Consider the following 6,331-nt stretch of genomic DNA (forward strand, 5'->3'; position numbering starts at 1 on the left):
TTAAAGTTCACACGACCATGTAAGAAGCTGACACAACCTTGTTGAAGCTGGCACAATTGTATCAAAGGTTGTGTTAGACAAAAACCAATGAAAAGTACTTTTTTGAAGGTGGAGTGACGTCGGTGTTGTGGCACAGTTGTGCCTCATTATGCATGGTTGTGCACAATAAAAAACCAGCCCATGAATAAATCAAACCCCTCATTACTTCAATGCATCCCTCACACTACATTTCTCTCCATACCATCCCGGAGAAGAGTCTAATGCCCTAAACTACACCTATCTACCTCAATCTAACTTTTAGGGATCACTATTTTAGGAGGGTGTACAAAGAGTTTGGGGAGAGTTCGTCCAATGTGGCCTTTCCTATCTCATTATGGGATGCCATAGGTAAAAAAATATATTTTGGGACAGGCCATAAGGCTTTGGCAACAACTTATCCCCCCTTATATTGATGGTGCAACAGCGACAAACCATATAGCATATGACATGTCGACATCATAAGCTGCTATCTGGACGAAAAACAGGCTCTATGACGACATGCATTGCTGGGAAAGACGTTTTTTCTTGTTGCTCATAGTCATTAAGAATATTTCCTAATCATTTATATAAGCATGCATTAATAACACACCAATCTATTATAGGTTAAATTGTATTCTTCAAAAGAGCCTCAGTGACATTCGTCACATCGTGCGGGCCAAAACTTTATATAATATAATGTATGTTGATATTAATATTTAAAAATATATCATGAAAGCAAAATAAGAAAGGTTAATGTTGAAATACTAAAAGAAAAAAAGAAATACAAAATAACATAATATATAATAAATAAAACTAGAAACAAAATTTCACATAAAAAGAAAAAGAGAAATTTGGTGAAAGTTGGTATTATTTGAATGGCGTATAGGTAGAAAAAGTTTAAATTAAAAAATATTACGTATTATGTATGTCTTAAAAGTTTTTATGAGATGTCATGCAAGTTCTATTTGACTTGTGTTTTGTTTGATTATATAACATGAAATATATGTCTGTAGTTACAAAGTATCTTAGTCATCCTGAAATTCACAAATACTATATTATATATAGGAGAATCCGGGTTATTTAGTAATCCACATTGCATGGTGTGAACAATTTAGACGAAGACACTCACTCCTTTTAAGCGCGCTATTCATAACATAAAGACCCATTACCCTATATATTAATAAAGGAATGTTTTGAACAGTATTTTTTATATATTATATTATAATAAAATATTATAATAATTGCTCTTCTCTTTACTTTTTAAGTTCGATAAGTTTGGTGTCAACCGGTATTTGTATCGAAATTAACAGTTTATAGGTATTAACGCAAAAAAGTAAAAAGAAAAATAATTCTTTTAACAATTTATAGATAAATGTATGACTAATAATCAACGTCAGAAAAAATTGGTACAAAGTAACATGCATGAGCCATGAGAACACATTGATTTTAGTGGGTATGCTCTAACGACGTCCTTTTCTTATTCATTGATACAAAAACATAATCAAAGGTTTAGAAGCTCCTATCTATTTATAGGGAAAACAATACTTATAACTAACCTATTACAACCCAAAAGTGAAAAGAACAATAGTACTTAAAACCATAGTAAAAAAATTAGTAACTATTGGTATTGCAATTAGAGAAGAACAATATTTATTTATTTATATTAATAAATATAAAGAAGAGTAAAGGTTCCCTTCATCTATATTCACGAGTTCTTACATGTGGTATTTGACATATATATACCGGTGTTTGAGCATAAATCTACTATCGAGAACATGTTAACATAAAAGAATTATCTATATTGTTTTATAAAGCATTTGATAAGGATAACGGTAAAACTTAAGTAAATACAAGTAGTTATACTATATTATAAAGCATTTCATAAGGATGACGGTAAAACTTAAGTAAATACAAGTATTTATGCTTATGATACAATACAAAATGAGATTAGTTTAAGGGTAAAATTGTCTTTTTAGCACCATCCAATATTAATGGTTTATTTAGATTAAATAATGATTTAATGGGCAAGACATTTATGAATCTAAATAATGATATTTGATAACCGGTGTAACTCACTTTTAAAGTCATTGGCCTTATGTAACTAACAAATTAAGTGCATAGAAAATAAACTGATTGTGATATTTTGTTTTAAACGGGTATCCAAAAGGACTATAACCGTAGGCTTTTTCATATGTTGTAATTGGTATCCGCCATGAATGAGTATAAAACAAAATCTTTCGTTTAGCATTATAAAATCCTACCTCAATCTATACATCTTCGATCATAATTCAAGTCATTCTGCTTACACATAATTCCTACCAAACAAAACTTGCTCGGATGAATCTCCTTACCTGAAGACGCACGACACACGTTCAAAGCTTTAGAAACCAATGTACCAGTCTCGTTGGCACTCCCGTTTGTAATCATTTCTAATTTCATCGATCCGCTGCTCGCATTATAAATTAAGGTAACCAATCGACCTCGTAATTTCATTTCACTTATTAAATAAAACACGAACTTTGATTTGTTTGAAAACTCGAATAAATTTCCCGGTGACTGCCCTTTCAAACGATGAAGATGAAGGTTGTAAATACAACTTGTGGGTTACATAAATACGACTTGTCGGTTTTGAAGAAATATGCTTAATTGAAATAAGTTCAGGTAACTAAAAGAAAAAAAACCATGGAAGGTTCATGTAGGAAAATTAATATTTATTAATTTAGTTCATCATGCAATTTAACCGACAACTCATTAGTTCATTTTTTGGTTTCCATCACTCCGTGCTTTTGAACCATCACACAATAATTCATATTTAATGACAATTATTGTTTAATAACCACACTAGATGATGGGTGTGTAGATTTGAAATCCGCCATTGATGAACAGGCAGAGTTACGGAAGAAGTTGCGGAGGAGAAAGAGAAAGGTATATTTACAGTGTAGTTTATATAAAGTGTAGGGTGGTCGTTAGCTAGCTGGTAGTTTTTACTGTTTTGCGCTTTTATGAATTTGGATTATGACCAAACTGTCCCTATGTGATATTAATGCATAAACTGTCGAATAAATGAAAAGATTGAGTTTTTTAGCTTCTGTGAATGAAACCCACGGGTTTAAAGTTTGATATTAAGAATGATGATTATAATTAATAATTAGTTCTAAAGAATTGAGATATAAGTTCTACTCGGACTTACAAGTACCTTCTTACTATTTTATTTTATAAAAAAATATTTAATGTAAAATTTATAAAAGGTTACGTAATAGATATACATGCTTGGATTTTGGTTATTGGTAAGAGATGACTTTGGGTTGAGATCATCGCTAGCATCGAAGTGTTGTGGTCCTAGCCGTAACATGCGGGCACCCAAATAGTTAATATTAATAAATAACAACTGGCATTTGACATTAAAGTATTCAAAACCCAAATAAATGAAAGTTTAATGACATTTAACATGTGACCTAAAGAGCTCACTTATTGATTAAATGAAAGTGTAATGGCATATATTGAGCATGTGACGTATGTGACTCACAATATCATTAAGGCAAGGCGGGGTATCCTAGCAGGCAGTGGCGGAACTAGTCCAAAAAGTTAAGGGCATTCTAATTTTTTTTAGGATTAGGGGTATCCTTTATATTACAGAAACGGAGTTGAGGTATATTTTTACACTACGAAAATGGAGTTAAGGGGTATTTTTACCCTACGAAGACGGGGTTGAGGGGTAGCCCGTGCTACCCCTATTAACACTCTATGTCCGCCACTGCTAGCAGGTTTGCCATGTAGGATCGAACCCGCGCACACTACCGTCACCCCCTAAGGTAGGTCTTGCGGGTTCATTGTCCGGATATTGTTGGTCACCTGAGAAAGAAGAAATGTAACCGTTCAACTGAACTGTCAGTTTGTTTTAACCGTTTGAGATTTAAAAATAAAAAAATAAATAAATCAATTATTATACATTTATATATATTCCATTTCACTCCCATTTTAAACCATACTCATTTCACTCCAATTTACTCTCATTTTAGCCATGGATTCACAAAAAAAAAAAACATTAATGGCGGTTCAAGCAAATGGCGGTTCAAGCAAAAAATCCCAAGGAGCCGATTTGAGCATACGAAGTGGTGGTTCGAGAAAACGAACATGACAGTTCGAACCGAGGGAGCATTTTTGGTGATGATGATTATAGACCATATTAACCCACACAACCTCTTCCAACGAAACACCACCAACCTAATTATTTTTAAGGCCAACAACCTAATTATTTTTTTTCAAAACCTAAGGTTCCACACGCCCGGCTCGATTTCTCTCAAGAAAAAACTATGAATAACTTCGAGTCGTTTGGATCGTATAGGAGACCATCTCATTGGTCCCCCCCCACCCCGAAAATGTGGATCGCGAAGCCCTACTTCATTATCAAGATGTTATGATGACGAAGAATATGTGAAAGAAACACAATTCGATACAAAATTGGTTGAAATGAACGTGGCAAGTGATGAATTTATAGAAGAGGATGTGGTTGAAGTTGAATGGAAAAAAATGGGAAATTTACTAACCGAGTCGACCGGGTGGATTGGACTTCGATTGAAGAAGTATAGTTTGCTAAGTCATACGTTCACGTTTCAGTAGGGGTGTTCATCGAATTGAATAACGAATTTTCGAATCGAATTTTTTGAATTTTTATTTCTTTACCTGAATTCGTATTCGATTCGATTCGATTAATATTTGAAACTCGAATTTGAATCGAATTCGAATAAATTCGATTTAATTCAAATTCACCTAAACAATAAATTATTTTATTTTCATTTTTTAAAATACTACAAACTAACTATATTCAACATAAAATATAATAATCTGCAAAATTAATTAACTATCAATATATCAAAACATCAAAAATTAGAAGATAGGTTGGTTACTAGTAGCGATTTAAGTTAGGTAGAAATAAGTAGCATGGACTATTTGTCAGTAGGTTTGGTAATGTTATGAATAATAAACTTATCACTTATGGAGGTAGTTCATATTTTGGCCATGATTAGAAGTTATTTATGTTGTTGGGACTGAACCCTGCCAAAGGAACAGATAATTAAAGCCAAAACTGGATCAGAGCAGTGGATCCAGAATAAGCAGATGTTATGCATGCAAGTCTCTTCCCTTGAAAGTGGTTTCAACATCTGTTATCCTCCTATCTACTAATCATACAAACTGCTGATCTACAACTGCTGATCAAGTCAAAGACTGATAAAAAACTAAAGCTCTGTTGTTCAATCTACTGCCTTGTTTCAAGCACTGCTGATCATGACAAGTACTGCTGGGATCACAGCAGTGGAAGGATGCAGCAGTTGTTTTATTTATCTTATGTAATGTATTGTAATATCAGTAGTTAGCATAGCAGTGTTTGTATAGGTCAGATGTTAGAGTTTGTTAGGAGGTTAGACGTCACTTTGATGGTGAGGTCAGCTTAGATGTTTCAGTGGTTTGCTTGTGCCTATAAATAGAACAGTGCTCTGTACTGGTCTATTTAGCTCATTCACCATTCTCTTTCTGCACAAACAAATTACTGAGCTCAGGCTGAGGGGGAGTTTGCAAAGCATACATGCAATTGTAATCAAAGTTTGAAATAAATTTAAGCATTTGGTTCTTTGTTGAAAATGTATGTTTGAAAGCATTTCTTCTGTTTGATTGTGAAAAGTTTATTTCCATTATAATTCCGCTGCACAACTCATTCAGCTTTCATCTTAATTCAAACGTAAAACACAATCAAAACCAAACTCAGATCCTAACAATTGGTATCAGAGCTTGGACAGTCAAATTTGATTTAACAATCATTTGGACATAAATAGTTCAGCTCATAATCGTTGATACTGATAGTTTGTTCGTTTTGTTGAAAAACAGAGCAAGGTTTATGTCACACCCCAACCAATGGCGGAAACATCGGGATGAGACGAAGTGTGAAGATTGCTAGAGACATCATAACGCTATTTGTGACAATATTTAATAAACCGATTTCATTTCATAGATAAATTGTCAAACATAGAAGGAAATTCAAATAACAACATGTTCAAAGGAAATACGTAACAACTTAATCAAAATTGATACAACAAATTAAACCTAAACGTCTATATGTGTATCTAGGCATCAACGCTACTTCTTTTCATAGCATCGTCATCATCAACCTGTAACATGTTTAAAATAGAATTCAATGCAAAAGCAAAGGCGAGTATACAAGTTTAAGCATAAGTATAAGTATAAGTGTAAAAGTTTAAAACGAATCCACATGGCAACTTAGTCTATACGAGATCAACCTGGCGTGGCATGCAACATT

The 6,331-nt window shown here is 33.2% G+C and overlaps 1 long non-coding RNA gene across 1 annotated transcript; it reads left to right on the plus strand.

Moving 5' to 3' along the window:
* Window positions 1–2,237: 2,237 nt before the first annotated feature.
* Window positions 2,238–3,099, plus strand: LOC110905666. The gene is made up of 2 exons (XR_002573324.2): window positions 2,238–2,485; window positions 2,879–3,099. It is a non-coding gene; the product is annotated as an uncharacterized LOC110905666 (long non-coding RNA).
* Window positions 3,100–6,331: the final 3,232 nt, after the last annotated feature.

This window comes from Helianthus annuus, chromosome 14 (assembly GCF_002127325.2).
Source record: "Helianthus annuus cultivar XRQ/B chromosome 14, HanXRQr2.0-SUNRISE, whole genome shotgun sequence".
Classification (NCBI taxonomy): Eukaryota; Viridiplantae; Streptophyta; class Magnoliopsida; order Asterales; family Asteraceae; genus Helianthus; species Helianthus annuus.